This window comes from Schistocerca gregaria, chromosome 2 (assembly GCF_023897955.1).
Source record: "Schistocerca gregaria isolate iqSchGreg1 chromosome 2, iqSchGreg1.2, whole genome shotgun sequence".
Lineage (NCBI taxonomy): Eukaryota > Metazoa > Arthropoda > Insecta > Orthoptera > Acrididae > Schistocerca > Schistocerca gregaria.
This window is the reverse complement of record NC_064921.1, coordinates 16549480-16567038: the sequence shown is the minus strand read 5'-3', so window position 1 is coordinate 16567038 and position 17559 is coordinate 16549480. Positions and strand designations below refer to the sequence as shown.

Genomic DNA, 17559 nt, shown 5'->3' with positions numbered 1-17559 from the left:
TCAAGACTTTCACTGGTAATCTTCTAATCAGATGTTATCGTGTTCATTCTCTCTCTTATGGGCATTAGCTTACATTTAAAGAAGACTGTCACTCACTGCACCAAGTGGAAATTTTGTCCAATTTGTGGACTCTCCTCGCTGGAGTGGGGAAATATGTTGCCTATCACTATTTCCGTAGCAGACAAGAAGCTACTCTCTTCTCATAGTCTTCTATTCCTAGACCGTGAAGTCACCGGGCTTCTTCCCTTTAAAGGAGTTTCGTCACCAATTTGTTACTTTTAGTTGAAGAAGAAGGGACAGTGGAGTAATTGGCGGATACGGTTAACTTTGAATGTGTTGTAAACAAGACACAAATGCAAGGTAGTCCTGTTACATTGTTTTATAACATGCCCTCATAACTGTGACTGTATGGTTGTATGTACTATTATTGTATCATAATAATCGTATAATTGATAAAACTTATAATTGTCCGGCTTAACTCCTCAGTTATGTACGATGAATGATGTGCTCCGTAACAGTTGCGCGTGCTGCAGTACTGTGCTCTTTCGGCAGAGATACCACAGAGTGCCAACTGTCCTACTTTACAGAGCAGACAGTCCTCCTCACAGAGCGTCCAACCATTTGGCTCCTAGTTGTAGTTTCACTCTCTTTCTACCTCTTTCCATAGCTGCTCACAGCAGTACCGCATAAACATTCGGCCAGCTTCGCCATTTTCGAGATACTTGTTCACAGGGTCTGCGTTACTATAATCCGCCCTTTGTAAAAGTCCCTTATCGCAATGGATTTTCCCATTAGCAGCCCGTATCTTCACTACAGTAATTCCCCCTGTGTCTGCTCCGCTTAGATGCTTTTGTTACCATGTCACATGCCCGCGAAGCCAACTTTGCAGTGGGCCGTGGTCACAATGTTTTGGCTTATCAGAGTACTTTGTCTTTCTTACGTCATTTGTAAAATTGAGCCCGCATCTAAACCACACTCCACCCAAATTCTACGCTAAAAGTTCCATCTTGGAAATGTTGCCTTCCTAAGGAACGAAAAAATCACCCAGTTTGCACGTCATAAACCTCAAATGGCTATTGGCACAACAAAACAGTTGCACAACAAAACACATTCGACAAAAGTTTACACCTTCAAAATTCAGATAGTGGTTAGCAAATGTCAGGCTCTAATTTGAAGTAACGGTTTTTGTTATATTTCTTTCCATTTGCTGAGGGGGTGTATTTGTACTGTGTGGCCGCTGATCGCTACTTGTCGGGAGAAGCAGGAAGTCATCATCTTTGGAAATGCTGCCAACCTATGCGATCTAACACTGGGAGCACTCATGGAGTTATTGATGTACAACTGCCTCCATTTAATTAGCTGCGGGGAGTAGCCATGCGGTCCCGGTCACCTTGCCACGGTTCGAGGGGCTCCTCCCCGTCGGAGGTTCGAGTCCACCCTCGGGCATTGGTGTATCTGTGTCGTCCTTAGCGTAAGATAGTTTAAGTTAGATTAAGTAGTGTGTGAGGCTATGGACCGATGAACTCAGCAGTTCGGTCCCATAGTAACTTACTACAAAATTTCCAAATTTAATTAATTTTACTATCATTACTGCAAATAAGCACATCTGAACATGAGCTTCTGTATAATGTGCTGTCACGAAACCAAGCTGATGAAAATCATAGCAGTCTCGTTGTCAGTATTTCCGATGCCGGAATCACCTTAAAACAAGAAGGAAGTTGACGATTCCGTGGAGTATAAGATTTTATTGAATACATTGGCAGCTGACTCATAGTTTTAAAACCGACGTAGACGACGTAAAGACATTTCGATTGAACCAGTTGTCATTGCACCGACGTTCGGCTTATTCGAAAACAGTTACACGTGCGCTCAGTCAATTGTGTGTGCTTTTCTGGCCAGACAATATGCATCTAAGTCATCATGGTGCTTTCGTTGGCCACCCATTCACCAATTTCAGAAAGTTTCACAAATGTTAAAAAATGCATACTAATTTCGAACGCCATAACGAAAGGTTCAAATGGCTCTGAGCACTATGGGACTTAACATCTTAAACCATCAGTCCCCTAGAACTTAGAACTACTTAAACCTAACTCACCTAAGGACATCACACACATTCATGCCCGAGGCATGATTCGAACCTGCGACCGTAACAGTCCCGCGGTTCCGGACTGCAGCGCATAGAGCCGCTCGGCCACCGCGGCCGGCACGTAACGAAAGGCAAGCAACTTTGTTAATATTGTGACAAACAAAACTAAGAATGTGGAAGGACTCGTCAAGGAAAATCTTGCGAAATTAGTACAAACCAATCACAGTAACAAAAAATTGTTTCTTGTATATCTGTTGCGGATAACAAAACTCGCCTTTAAGAGGAATCGCAAATTCAAATGTGTTGTTGATCATATATTGTAGTATAGAGTGATGAAACATTGCGGAAATATTTTGAAATGGAAATTTGTGGTAAGTGCTATGGGACCAAACTTCTGAGGTCATCGGTCCCTAACTTACACACAATTGAAACTGTTGTTGTTGTTGTCTTCAGTCCTGGGACTGGTTTGATGCAGCTCTCCATGCTACTCTATCCTATGCAAGCTTCTTCATCTCCCAGAACCCACTGCAACCCACATCCTTCTGAATCTGCTTAGTGTACTCATCTCTTGGTCTCCCTCTACGATTTTTACCCTCTACGCTGGCCTCCAATACTAAATTGGTGATCCCTTGATGCCTCAGAACATGTCCTACCAAACGATCCCGTCTTCTGGTCAAGTTGTGCCACAAACTTCTCTTCTCCCCAATCCTATTCAATACTTCCTCATTAGTTATGTGATCTACCCATCTAATCTTCAGCATTCTTCTGTAGCACCACATTTCGAAAGCTTCTATTCTCTTCTTGTCCAAACTATTTATCGTCCATGTTTCACTTCCATACATGGCTACACTCCATACAAATACTTTCATAAATTACTTCCTGACACTTAAATCTATACTCGATGTTAACAAATTTCTCTTCTTCAGAAACGCTTTCCTTGCCATTGCCAGTCTACATTTTATATCCTCTCTACTTCGACCATCATCAGTTATTTTGCTCCCCAAATAGCAAAACTCCTTTACTACTTTAAGTGTCTCATTTCCTAATCTAATTCCCTCAGCATCACCCGACCTAATTCGACTACATTCCATTATCCTCGTTTTGCTTTTGTTGATGTTCATCTTATATCCTCCTTTCAAGACACTATCCATTCCGTTCAACTGCTCTTCCAAGTCCTTTGCTGTCTCTGACAGTATTACAATGTCATCGGCGAACCTCAAAGTTTTTATTTCTTCTCCATGGATTTTAATACCTACTCCAAATTTTTCTTTTGTTTCCTTTACTGCTTGCTCAGTATACAGATTGAATAACATCGGGAATAGACTACAACCCTGTCTCACTCCCTTCCCAACTACTGCTTCCCTGTCATGTCCCTCGACTCTTATAACTGCCATCTGGTTTCTGTACAAATTGTAAATAGCCTTTCGCTCCCTGTATTTTACCCCTGCCACCTTTAGAATTTGAAAGAGAGTATTCCAGTCAACATTGTCAAAAGCTTTCTCTAAGTCTACAAATGCTAGAAACGTAGGTTTGTCTTTTCTTAATATTTCTTCTAAGATAAGTCGTAAGGTCAGTATTGCCTCACGTGTTCCAACATTTCTACGGAATCCAAACTGATCTTCCCCAAGGTCTGCTTCTACCAGTTCTTCCATTCGTCTCTAAAGAATTCGCGTTAGTATTTTGCAGCTGTGACTTATTAAACTGATAGTTCGGTAATTTTCACATCTGTCAGCACTTGCTTTCTTTGGGATTGGAATTATTACATTCTTCTTGAAGTCTGAGGGTATTTCGCCTGTCTCATACATCTTGCTCACCAGCTGGTAGAGTTTTGTCATGACTGGTTCTCCCAAGGCCGTCAGTAGTTCTAATGGAATGTTGTCTAGTTCCGGGGGCCTTGTTTCGACTTAGGTTTTTCAGTGCTGTGTCAAACTCTTCACGCAGTACCGTAACTCCCATTTCGTCTTCATCTACATCCTCTTACATTTCCATAATATTGTCCTCAAGTACATCGCCCTTGTATAAACTTCTATATACTCCTAACACCTTTCTGCCTTCCCTTCTTTGCTTAGAACTGGGTTGCCATCTGAGCTCTTGATATTCATACACGTGGTTCTCTTCTCTCCAAAGGTCTCTTTAATTTTCCTGTAGGCAGTATCTATCTTACCCCCAGTGAGATAAGCTTCTACATCCTTACATTTGTCCTCTAGCCATCCCTGCTTAGCCATTTTGCACTTCCTGTCCATCTCATTTTTGAGACGTTTGTATTCCTTTTTGCCTGCTTCATTTACTGCATTTTTATATTTTCTCCTTTCATCAATTAAATTCAATATTTCTTCTGTTACCCAAGGATATCTAGCAGCCCTCGTCTTTTTACCTACTTTATCCTCTGCTGCCTTCACTACTTCATCCCTCAGAGCTACCCATTCTTCTTCTACTGTATTTCTTTCCCCTATTCCTGTCAATTGTTCCCTTATTCTCTCCCTGAAACTCTGTACAACCTCTGGTTCTTTCAGTTTATCCACGTCCCAGCTCCTTAATTTCCCACATTTTTGCAGTTTCTTCAGTTTTAATCTACAGGTCATAACCAATAGATTGTGGTCAGAGTCCACATCTGCCCCTGGAAATGTCTTACAACTTAAAACCTGGTTCCTAAATCTCTGTCTTACCATTATATAATCTATCTGATACCTTTTAGTATCTCCAGGGTTCTTCCATGTATACAACCTTCTTTCATGATTCTTAAACCAAGTGTTAGCTATGATTAAGTTGTGCTCTGTGCAAAATTCTACTAGGCGGCTTCCTCTTTCATTTCTTAGCCCCAATCCATATTCACCTACTATGTTTCCTTCTCTCCCTTTTCCTACACTCGAATTCCAGTCACTCATTACTATTAAATTTTCGTCTCCCTTCACTATCTGAATAATTTCTTTTATTTCATCGTACATTTCTTCAATTTCTTCGTCATCTGCAGAGCTAGTTGGCATATAAACTTGTACTACTGTAGTAGGTGTGGGCTTCGTATCTATCTTGGCCACAATAATGCGTTCACTATGCTGTTTGTAGTAGCTTACCCGCATTCCTATTTTCCTATTCATTATTAAACCTACTCCTGCATTACCCTTATTTGATTTTGTGTTTATAACCCTGTAGTCACCTGACCAGAAGTCTTGTTCCTCCTGCCACCGAACTTCACTAATTCCCACTATATCTAACTTTAACCTATCCATTTCCATTTTTAAATTTTCTAACCTACCTGCCCGATTAAGGGATCTGACATTCCACGCTCCGATCCGTAGAACGCCAGTTTTCTTTCTCCTGATAACGACAACCTCTTGAATAGAAGAAACCCTGGTAACTGGCACAATGAGAGAGTACCCTTTGCAATTCACTTCACGGTGCTTTGTAGAGTATAAATGTAGATGTAGACTATTTACGCATGCGTTTATCGAACAATAGCCATTTGCTTGTGGGGCTGTTTTCTATAATTTTGGGATATCTGTCAGCGAGACCAGATTTCGAAGATTCAAAGTTTGTGTCTTGCATTGCACTTCGTACGTTACCCATGTCAAAATGTTTCGCAACATATTACGTATAGTGTGACAGTTACCCCAAAACTGATGTTCAGTTTGATAAATTGGTTTGCACGTGTGCACACTTGTTTGACAAACCAGTAGACAGCAAACATCAATTTTGACAAACACGTTTGATCGCTTGCAGTATCCTTTATCCTAATATCCTTTCAGCCTGACAAGCGACGGGAGTGTGGAACTGCATCAAACCAATCTTGGGTTTGTTAACGGAAGCGTGTGTGCCACTTGTGTTTATTTAATTAAAAAAACTAACCAATAATACCGAGAAGACACACCAAGTTGCTGACAGGCACGACTAAAAACACTCACGAATGCTTTCGGCCACAGCCTTCGTCAGTAAAAGAGACACTCTCTCTCTCTCTCTCTCTCTCTCTCTCTCTCTCTCTCTCACACACACACACACACATACACACAAAAGAAAGTACACCTCAAACACACACGACCACCGATTCCGGCATCTCGGGCCGGATGGTTTAAATTTTCTGTTATTGCGTCTATTAATTGTGCCTGTGTGCAACTTGACGGGTCGTCTTTACGGTAAGTAGCAATATGTCTTTTCGTACATCGTTGATATTCCTACTTGGAGTTTTCATTGTTCAGGAATGCAAAGAATAGTTCCCACGCAAAGGTTAGCGAAGAACTAACGGAATTGGTAGAAAACTGCTGTCGTATTACTCGTGTCTACAGTTGTACCCTTTCTTGTTCTTTCTGATTCAGCTTTCTTCACCTAAATACATACTCTGGAAGCCACCGTGGTGAATGGCGGAGGACATTTCGAGTCATTTCCTTTCCTGTTCACTCACAAATGGAGCGAGGGATAAACGTATGTCTTCCGTACGAGCTCTGATTTCTCTGTCTTGTCTTCACGGTCCTTACGCGATATATACGTTAGTGGCAGTAGAATCGGTTTGCAGTCAGCTTTGAATTCCGGTTCTCTCTGTTGGTTGCACAAGACAACACAGACCTTATTATCCTTCCTTAACGATCTCTCTATCGTCTGGGTGCTAACCGTAAAGAATAATGAAAAGACGCACTTCAAGACATGCCAAACTGCCAGAGAACGGATTATTGTGCGTGACAATATACACTCATTGAATTTTAAGGAATGCGATTGTAACTGTGCTTCAGGCAAGATATCACAGTGTTTCAAGAATCACTGACCTTTCGGGAACGGAAAGCTTCATGTTGAAATTCTGACATACAGGTTAAACTTTTCCGTGATTTCGAAAAGAAAGAACTCCATGCGAAACCCATGGTGGATTTAATAAAGTCCTGGTGAAGTCCTCATTATGTTCTTTTCCGCATCGATCTCAATATGGAGATGCTTTTAGCCCTAACCTTCATTTCTCCTTTGCATATTTTATGCTGCGTCGATTCATTTAACGATGGCCATTACTGAACTACAAGGCTAAGGATTTTTGTTATGAAATAAAAGATTAAGGCACGGTTCGATGTCTGTGTGAGACACTGAGCGCTGACTCCACGCGTATAAGAAAGAATGAATGTTGAATTTCTTAATAAGTTCAAATGTTCAAATGTGTGTGAAATTTTATGGGACTTAACTGCTAAGGTCATCAGTCCTTAAGCGTACACACTACTTAATCTAAATTATCCTAAGGACAAACACACACACCCATGCCTGAGGGAGCACTTGGAACATCCACCGGGACCGGTCTTAATAAGTCCTTTCGATGAAATTTTAAAATTTATTCTGTTTTGGATGTTTTTTATTGCACTTTGTCCATCGTTAATGAATGGATTTCTGTTTATTTATCAATTTTCATGTCAAGTATTCTTTTGAGGGAAAAGTTTGCTGATAATTTTACTTTTCTGAATTACATATTTCCAGAACGGATTGCTGTTACCAAGGGGTTTCAGGCATTTGTACAACGAATCGAGACAGTTGTAAGTACCGACACGAAAGTAATTGTATTTACTCGGTCATTCTTCCAAAATAAATAGCTTTCAAATCACGAAACTGAAACAAGAAGGTAAAAAATATCACCACTGGCATTAACAAAGTAAAAAAATCGTTTCACAAGGAATTCTGAAACGTAGGCTAGCAGATGAGTTTACAGCTAATTTCTGAAGTGACATTAGTATGGCAATACGAGCGTACTTTGATACAAACGAGGGAATAAAAAGACTTCAGTTAGTTATAGAAATCAGACATTACTTGTAACTGAACAATTCCTTAGCGCTTTTTGTGATTGTCATGGATTTCTGGTTTTTTACAAAAGATTTTATAGTGTGTGGCAGACGTTTAGAAGAAATATTAACAACAGTTACATTGGCGTAGCTGCGGTAGATCTTTCACTTTACGACCTGGTGGTCACACAAAAGCCGAAATGAAAGGCGAAGAGTAAAAGATGTGGTCGTGAAGTACGAGGATTCCAAGTGTTGCCCATGTAATACAGTTTTGGTTTTCGGATTTTTCCGTAGAAGTCTGATGTGGAACATTAAAGTAAATTTTTCTATTTTTTTGTGAACTGACAAACGACAGCAATGTTGGGATACAATAATTAAATCGTTGCGATAATGCTGTACAGTCTTCGGGTACAATTTCATGTAAAACTACATTATTGGATAAAGGTTCTTGTCTACGCTGAATCCGGAACTGACTTCGGCAATGTGAAGAATATAATCTTTATGTATACGATGCTGCTCATTTGATTCCGACAGCCACATCGTAGGTTTCAGATCCAGCATGATTCATTGCTTTGCATTCCCAATTTCTCAGTCAGCTACAGATGGAGAAGAAAATTAAACTGCAGCGCATTATTTCGTGGCGCGCCTGTAATCGAAGAATTAGTTCCGCAAGTCACCGCAGAGGCTCCTACGCCAGCGATAGTACCGCCACGGCGACTTTTGCTAGCCGTCAGTCGTAACAACTGACACTGCTGCGTGTGTGACACTTCGTTGCTAGTTTCGAAGATAGGTGAGTGGTCTTTCACAAGAAAAACTGTCCTCAGCGTCAAGGGCAGCACACCTGCAGTTTGTGGATGAGCCACGTAAGTTATTGTCATCCTCATTAGCCTATACTTAATTGTAGCAGTGTTTGAATGCTCCTGTTTGACTGCAACCCGCCTAGCCAACAACTGTAACCTCTTGATATGTGGTGTCTTTGAGAAAGGCTTTATGTGCATTCTTCTATAGCGAAAATTAGTGCTTTGTACGGTAATGAGTGTGTTGAGAAACGTCAACAATGAAATGTTGCAGGTAAAGTTGCTTGAATCTATGAAGACTATCTCAAGGCATATTTTTATCGTTTTTGTGAACATATCAACAATCTTGTGCTCTTACGAAACTAAGTTTCGAATCGCTCTGTTATTGTTGTTGATCTGTACTCTGAGATGCGTTGCGAAACATTTTGAATAGTACGTCCAGTATAGCTTTTCTTTCCACATAGGAAATACATATTGCATCAGTAAGTAGCTACCATTTTATTCGATCTCTACGAAACTGACAGTGTATTAATGTAACGTTTGTGGTGATGAGTTCCTCAGTGATGTCAGGACTGTAAACAAAACTGTTCGTAAACTGAAACTCAGCAGAGGAAAATGTGAGAAACTAAGTGACAGACATTATTTACACGCACAAAACGTCCAAGATTTTAATAGTACCGTAGCAATGTTTGTTAGTGGCTGCTCAGCTCTGACACCTTTGTCAGGCGGACATATATTGTTTTGCAATAACTATTTTTGTCAGTGATGACTCCCTCTGTTGAATGGAGAATCCAGAGTATAATTTCGGAGTGTATGCTACTTTTAATGAACAATTGATTTGTCTACTATTGCGTTTATTCTTTGAATTAGTTAATAATTTTCAGTTTCCCATTTTCTTTCATAATGCTTCACCGCGAAGTGTCGAGTGTGCTGAGAATTTCAACTTTCAAAGAGAATGCAACTGTCATTGATACCCTTCATGCTTCATTTGTGTACTCATAAATTTAAATAACTCTTAAGAATTAGTCTCTCTCTCTCTCTCTCTCTCTCTCTCTCTCTCTCTCTCTCTCTGTGTGTGTGTGTGTGTGTGTGTGTGTGTGTGTGTGTGTGTGTGTGTGTGTGAAACGAACATATTAATCTGTGTGTGTTAGTTTTTATGAGAATGTTTATAGCCCATATGTGTGAGGCTGCATCTCTGCAATGATTGGTATTTGATAGATAATTAATTAATGTTATATGTAAATCTGTTTGTTATATAAATAGTAATGTATTTTGTACTTGTGATGCTTGCTGTTGTTTATGCAATACAAAATTGACAAATGATCTCAACTTTTGGCTAAAATATGTCCATTATTTTTAAGGATATGTGCACATAAGATAGCCAGCATGTTGTAATGATATTCATTAGGGTGATTTTCAGTTGTGGACTGGGGGAATTAGACATCATAGCATAACTCGTCATGACATTTGAGTGTAGTACAAATTACCAAATAATTGGAAGCTTGTAATGTGTGGGCGTTAGTACAAACTTTCAACGTGGTTGTGTAGTGAGTGTCAATCACTGCTGCAAGTACCACTATAAATACATATGCTGTGTTGCTTTTATACATGGTTACATAGGAAAGATCGGATAATAAGGTAGTATAGATTTCTAATAATATAGACCACATATGATGCACCGGGACCGTTAATGACATTAACGGAATCACCAGGTGATGGTAGTAGGTTGCCCAAGTATGTTGTGCTTCAGAAATTACCTTTTAATTCAATTATATGCCACTCATTCATGTCTCTTAATTTGTTTTTGTGCAACAGATTTCAAAAATTTAAGCTAATAATCTATCCACTATAATTCCTTCCCTTTATTGTTCTGTTGTTGTTGTGGTCTTCAGTCCTGAGACTGGTTTGATACAGCTCTCCATGCTACTCTATCCTCTGCAAGCTTCTTCATCTCCCAGTACCTAGTGCAACCTACATCCTTCTGAATCTGCTTGGTGTATTCATCTCTTGGTCTCCCTCTACGATTTTTACCCTCCACGCTGGCCTCCAATACTAAATTGGTGATCCCTTGATGCCTCAGAACATGTCCTACCAACCGATCCCGTCTTCTGGTCAAGTTGTGCCACAAACTTCTCTTCTCCCCAATCCTATTCAATACTTCCTTATTAGTTATGTGATCTACCCATCTAATCTTCAGCATTCTTCTGTAGCACCACATTTCGAAAGCTTCTATTCTCTTCTTGTCCAAACTATTTATCGTCCATGTTTCACTTCCATACATGGCTACACTCCATACAAATACTTTCATAAATGAGTTCCTGACACTTAAATCTATACTCGATGTTAACAAATTTCTCTTCTTCAGAAACGCTTTCCTTGCCATTGCCAGTCTACATTTTATATCCTCTCTACTTTGACCATCATCAGTTATTTTACTCCCCAAATAGCAAAACTCCTTTACTACTTAAAGTGTCTCATTTCCTAATCTAATTCCCTCAGCATCACCCGACCTAATTCGACTACATTCCATTATCCTCGTTTTGCTTTTGTTGATGTTCATCTTATATCCTTTCGAGACACTGTCCATTCCGTTCAACTGCTCTTCCAAGTCCTTTGCTGTCTCTGACAGAATTACAATGTCATCGGCGAACCTCAAAGTTTTTATTTCTTCTCCATGGATTTTAATACCTACCCCGAATTTTTCTTTTGTTTCCTTTACTGCTTGCTCAATATACAGATTGAATAACATCGGTGAGAAGCTACAACCCTCTCTCACTCCCTTCCCAACCACTGCTTCCCTGTCATGTCCCTCGACTCTTATAACTGCCATCTGGTTTCTGTACAAATTGTAAATAGCCTTTCGCTCCCTGTATTTTACCCCTGCCACCGTTAGAATTTGAAAGAGAGTATTCCAGTCAACATTGTCAAAAGCTTTCTCTAAGTCTACAAATGCTAGAAACGTAGGTTTGCCTTTCCTTAATCTTTCTTCTAAGATAAGTCGTAAGGTCAGTATTGCCTCGTGTGTTCCAGTATTTCTACAGAATCCAAACTGATCTTCCCCGAGGTCGGCTTCTACTGGTTTTTCCATTCGCCTGTAAAGAATTTGTGTTAGTATTTTGCAGCTGTGGCTTATTAAACTGATAGTTCAGTATTTTTACATCTGTCAACACCTGCTTTCTTTGGGATTGGAATTATTATATTCTTCTTGAGGTCTGAGGGTATTTGGCCTGTTTCATACATCTTGCTCACCAGATGGTAGACTTTTGTCAGGACTGGCTCTCTTAAGGCCGTCAGTAGTTCCGATGGAATGTTGTCTACTTCGGGGGCTTTGTTTCGAATCGGGTCTTTCAGTGCTCTGTCAAACTCTTCACGCAGTACCATATCTCCCATTTCATCTTCATCTACATCCTTACATTTGTCCTCTAGCCATGCCTGCTTAGCCATTTTGCACTTCCTATCGATCTCTTTTTTGAGAAGTTGGTATTCCTTTTTGGCTGCTTCATTTATTGCATTTTATATTTTCTCCTTTCATCAATTAAATTCAATATTTCTTCTGTGACCTAAGGATTTCTACTAGCCCTCGTCTTTTTACCTACTTGATCCTCTGCTACCTTCACTATACTTCATCTCTCAAAGCTACCAATTCTTCTTCTACTGTATTTGTTTCCCCCATTCCTGTCAATTGTTCCCTAATGCTCTCCCTGAAACTTTGTACAATTTCTGTTTATCCAGGTCCCATCTCCTTAAATTCCCACTTTTTTGCAGTTTCTTCAGTTTTAATCTACAGGTCATAACCAATAGATTGTGGTCAGAGTCCACATCTGCCCCTGGAAATGACTTATTCTACAGTACTGAAAACTTTGGCATGTGGTGGTATGTGGTCAGCTAAACCTACAAATGCCAGATATTTGCTTTGTCTCATAATTTGAGTATTGTGCTATGTGGTGTCATATGTGTACAAATAGAAAGAGAATGACACTTTGTAAATATTTGTTTTGTGTCTGTGTTAGTTTTTGGCAAGTTAACAGCAATACTGATCTATACCATAGCCTGAGGTCTAGATTAGGTTGAAAAGCAAATGGTCAGCTGTGAGTAGTTGAAGCTAATATGTGCTGTGTGTGTACTTCAGATGTGTGTCTCTGTATTATTGAGTTTCTTCACAGTCCTGCTTTTTCTTCTATTCTTCTGATTTATTTCCTTTATGCAAAGGTTTAGCCTCTTGCTGTAAGTGCGGTGACCCTCTGATAGAAACTTACTCTATTCAGTTTCTCAGATAAAATTTGTTGTTCATTAGTTCATGTAGGATAACTTTGTGGGCGATTCAAGTATGAGTTATCAACTTGCAGAATGGCTTCAACAAAAATTGTCCTATTCTAATTCTCGTAGCTCTGAAAAGATGATTGAAGTAGATATGTGTTGCAGGTGTTGAAAAACAGCTGAAATCATTAAAACTGAACAATGCCCCAAGGCTCTATGGAATCCCTGTCAGTGTCTGTACACCATTTTTTCCTTTGATTTAGCCCTTTTGTTAACTTTAATCGCCTACAGATGTCTTGAACAAAAAACCCTGCCTAATAGTTGGGGAAAAAAGCACAGGTCACACGTATGTACAAGAACAGCAGCAGAAGTGATCCTCAAAGCTACCATCCAGTATCTTTGAAATCCATTTGTTGTAGGATCTTAGAACATATTCTGAGCTCAAGCATAGTGAGGTCTCTGTAACACAATTACCTTCTCCATACCAACCAGAATGGATTGAAAAAATGTCAATCGTATAAAACCTGACATGCATTTTTCTCATATGATACACAGAAAGCCATGGATCAAGACAGTCAGGTATATCCAATATTTCTTGATTTCTGGGGAGAAAGATAACATGACTCAGTACAACACCTACAGTTCCTTTAAAAAGTATGATTGTATGGGGTATCAAGTGAAATTTGTGACTGGAGTGAAATATTTTGGGAGAGAGGATGCAGCAAATTATCTTGGATAGAAAATCATGGATCGCTGTTGATGTAACTTTGGGTGTACCCAGGGAAGTGTGTTGGATCCATTGCTGAGCCTCAGAACTTTTCACAGATGACACATTTATCTACAATGAAGTACATTCTGATGTAAATAAAATAGAAAGAAACTTCCACATGGGAAAAATATATTAAAAACAAAGATTCCAAGACTTACCAAGCGGGAAAGCGCTGGTAGACAGGCACAATAAAATAACACACAAACACACACAAAAAATTTCTAGCTTTCGCAACCAACGGTTGCTTGTTCAGGAAAGAGGGAAGGAGAGGGAAAGACGAAAGGATGTGGGTTTTAAGGGAGAGGGTAAGGAGTCATTCCAATCCCGGGAGTGGAAAGACTTTCTGTAGGGGGAAAAAAAGGACAGGTGTACACTCTCTCTCTCTCTCTCTCTCTCTCTCTCTCTCTCTCTCTCTCTCTCTCTCTCTCTCACTCACTCACTCACTCACTCACTCACACACACACACACACACACACACACACACACACACACACACACACACACACACACACACACACACATATATCCATCCGCACATACACAGACACAAGCAGACATTTGTAAAGGCAAAGAGTTCGGGCAGAGATGTCAGTCGAGGCGGAAGTACAGAGGCAAAGAAGTTGTTGAAAGACAGGTGAGGTGTGAGCGGCGGCAACTTGAAATTAGCGGAGGTTGAGGCCTGGCGGATATCGAGAAGAGAGGATATACTGAAGGGCAAGTTCCCATCTCCGGAGTTCTGACAGGTTGGTGTTAGTGGGAAGTATCCAGATAACTCTGACGGTGTAACACTGTGCCAAGATGTGCTGGCCGTGCACCAAGGCATGTTTAGCCACAGGGTGATCCTCATTACCAACAAACACTGTCTGCCTGTGTCCATTCATGCGAATGGACAGTTTGTTGCTGGTCATTCCCACATAGAAAGCATCACAGTGTAGGCAGGTCAGTTGGTAAATCACGTGGGTGCTTTCACACATGGCTCTGCCTTTGATCGTGTACACCTTCCGGGTTACAGGACTGGAGTAGGTGGTGGTGGGAGGGTGCATAGGACTGCCCCCGGTGTAAAACCTGTCCTGAACCTGAATAGATGTAGCAGTCAGGATGAACAGGCTTAGATGGTGGGGTCATGTTACACGCATGGGAGAAGCAAGGTTACCCAAGAGACTCATGGGTTCAGCAGTAAAGGGTAGGAGGAGTCGGGGCAGACCAAGGGGAAGGTACCTGGATTTGGTTAAGTATGATTTCGAAGTAATAGGTTTAACATCAGGAGAGGCACCAATGTTAGCACTGAATAGGGGCTCATGGAGGAATTTTATAAGGGGGCTATGCTCCAGACTGAACGCTGAAAGGCATAATCAGTCTTAAATGATGATGATGATGATGATTCCATACATGAATGGAACAGGGCAGGGTAACCTTACGATTAGTTCTATGGGACATAAGGTACCCTCTGCCATGCACTTCAGTGGTCTGTTGAGTATAGATGTAGATCTAGAATGCTTTATAATGCAGAATGGTATGAAGTAAAATGCTTTGCGATGGAGGGTTCTGTTATAGGAGATTTGCTGTTGTCGTTCTCCAATTTGTAGGACCTTATTGATTATGAACAATCACTGGAAGGAACCACATTTATTAAAAATAGGCAGCTGTGCATGCAAAGTGATTTAAAATGGAACGACGACATAAAACTACTTACGGGTAAAGAAAATGTCAGACTGATTTGTTGAAAGGATCTTCAGGAAGTGAAGTCAAATGACAAAAGGGTAAGGTCTAGGTTACAAAACCTTTCAACAAATTTCGTGCCGGTTTGGAGTCCACACCATACAGCACTGAAAGAGGAAACAGGGAAGATTCAAAGAAGTGCTGCAAGTTCTGTCCCAGTTTCATGTTGTAAGTGTGGAGTCAGGGAGGTGCTCAGCCAACTCTAGTGGCACACGCTACAAGGGAGGTGTATCATGGTGTGGTTCACTGGGGCAAAAGGTGTAATTGATATAATTCAGCCCAAATAACCTTGTGTTGAAGTTAAATTTACAGTGATTTCCTTTCTCTCTGTGTATGAAGTGTAGCAGTGAGACAGAAGATTGTCCGTGGGCCTTGGAGGGTATGAGAGAAAAGTGACAAGTTGAAATTTGTCACTCCATGAGACATGCACCTGTTGTGTTATTGGTAGTGCACTACCTCTAAAAGTTTTGAGTGCTGCTCAAATCCTAATATGGCAAAAATAAAATATAAGTAAGTAAAATAAGTCATAAATTATTCAGAGTTCAAGTAAATGAGACACACAGGGATGGAGGACTTATCTCTACTATTCTCGAGAATGTAAGCCTTAGGTGTGACAAGTTTCTCTATTCCATCAATGTTATGGTGCTGATTGCTACAAATTATGTACCACTATTTGAAAACAGTACTTTACCTGTACCTCAGTCAAAACAACAAAGTGATTGACAGCCAAGCGTGGTTGCGGTCGATGTTGTTGGTTTATATTTATGTGCTGTATTAGCAGCCGATTGTTTCGTTTTGGTTACATTCATGCACATTGTGTTCACATGCAGTGTTGAATTTGCTTTGAACAGTAGCAATAGTCTTAAAACTTCTCTGCACACTTTTACAACTAGTATAGGACATCCGTACTGTAAAATGAAGAGATGTGAGCTTATAATGCAGAGAAATGGAGGAATTGTAAGGGAAATGTTGAAAGGAAACTATATTATTTTAAGACAAGGGGAAGACAAAGATGACAAATAACTTGAGAAAAAGCATTGCAAAGTTATGAATAGACAACAGGGGGAAAAGCATCTGGTGCTTTGTTGATGATACAAAATACTGACTTATAGTGGCTGCTATACTTATCAAGCATTCATTAATTAAATTGGTGTTCACACAATGGTATGAATAACATTTGTGTTCCATAACTATCTTGATTCCATAACTATATGACTAGAAGTAAAAATTTGAGACACTGTCAGTAGAACATGGCTCTCTGGAAGAATAGTCAGAAAAGTTCAAAATTAACCTTTTATAGCAAGCAAAAATTATTATTTCAAAATTATTTTACCATTGGCATAGGGTCATTACATTGTGAAATTGCCATGAGGTGTGATACACTAAGTTATGGTGCTGCATTTCATCAGTGGGATGTTGTAAGTGTTTAGGGGCTACATACTGCTTTCATAATAGCTCAGTGACAGTCGGTGCTGCTCAGCATTGATGGTGCAGTGGCCAAATCTGCACATTGCACATGTGCTGGGGACAAAAGTGGGAAATTAGTATTCCAAAGGTACAATAATTGTTGTGCTGAAGATTAGCACCCACTTTCATGGGACATCTGAGAATTATCTAAATGTACTTTGTGATTGTGGCTATAACTTCATTGTGGCAATGATTATTGGAGTATTTGCTTTTAGCACCTGCCAATAAATTTATGGACTATAATTAATTTTGTGTGCATGAGATACTTACAGTCTCTGAACTAGACCTTCAGGATGATGACTGATGTCAGTGGACAGAGTGTGACCTCCAGTAATCTGTGGCAATGGTTGGTTAAAATTGACACTACATTCTACCGATGTAGAGCAATCATTACCTCAATGAGAAACCCCCCCCCCCACACACACACACACTCACACAAGTTGTCTCTCCCCCCTCCAAATTAACTATACAAATTGAATTGTTTGTGTGCGTTTTCTATCCTGAAGTGCAGCAATGATCACCTGCATGTCAAAAAATTTGTATGTCGAATTCAAATGTTGCAGAAGACTGTCATAGCGCCATACCACGCTTGAAGCTTAATGTTACTTTGTATGCAAAAGATGAACATTGACTGTTAGGGCACCACCTTAAAACTTCACACTACTTTTAGTATCACTTTTGATAGAGCAAACAAATGTTGTAACATACCTATGAACAGTAAACAAA

At 40.1% G+C, this 17559-nt stretch overlaps 1 protein-coding gene across 5 annotated transcripts in view; it reads left to right on the top strand.

Annotated features, from left to right (window-relative positions):
• LOC126336242 (uncharacterized) overlaps positions 1 to 17559 on the top strand; it is a 224274-nt gene that overhangs the window by 116715 nt on the left and 90000 nt on the right. Inside the window, exon 1 of one of the 5 annotated variants that reach the window (XM_049999731.1) lies at positions 8399 to 8687. The exons of 2 other annotated variants lie outside the window; for them this stretch is intronic. The gene's annotated coding sequence lies outside the window, so the exon portion shown is untranslated. 2 more of the 5 variants (XM_049999732.1, XM_049999735.1) reach the window with 2 other exon arrangements.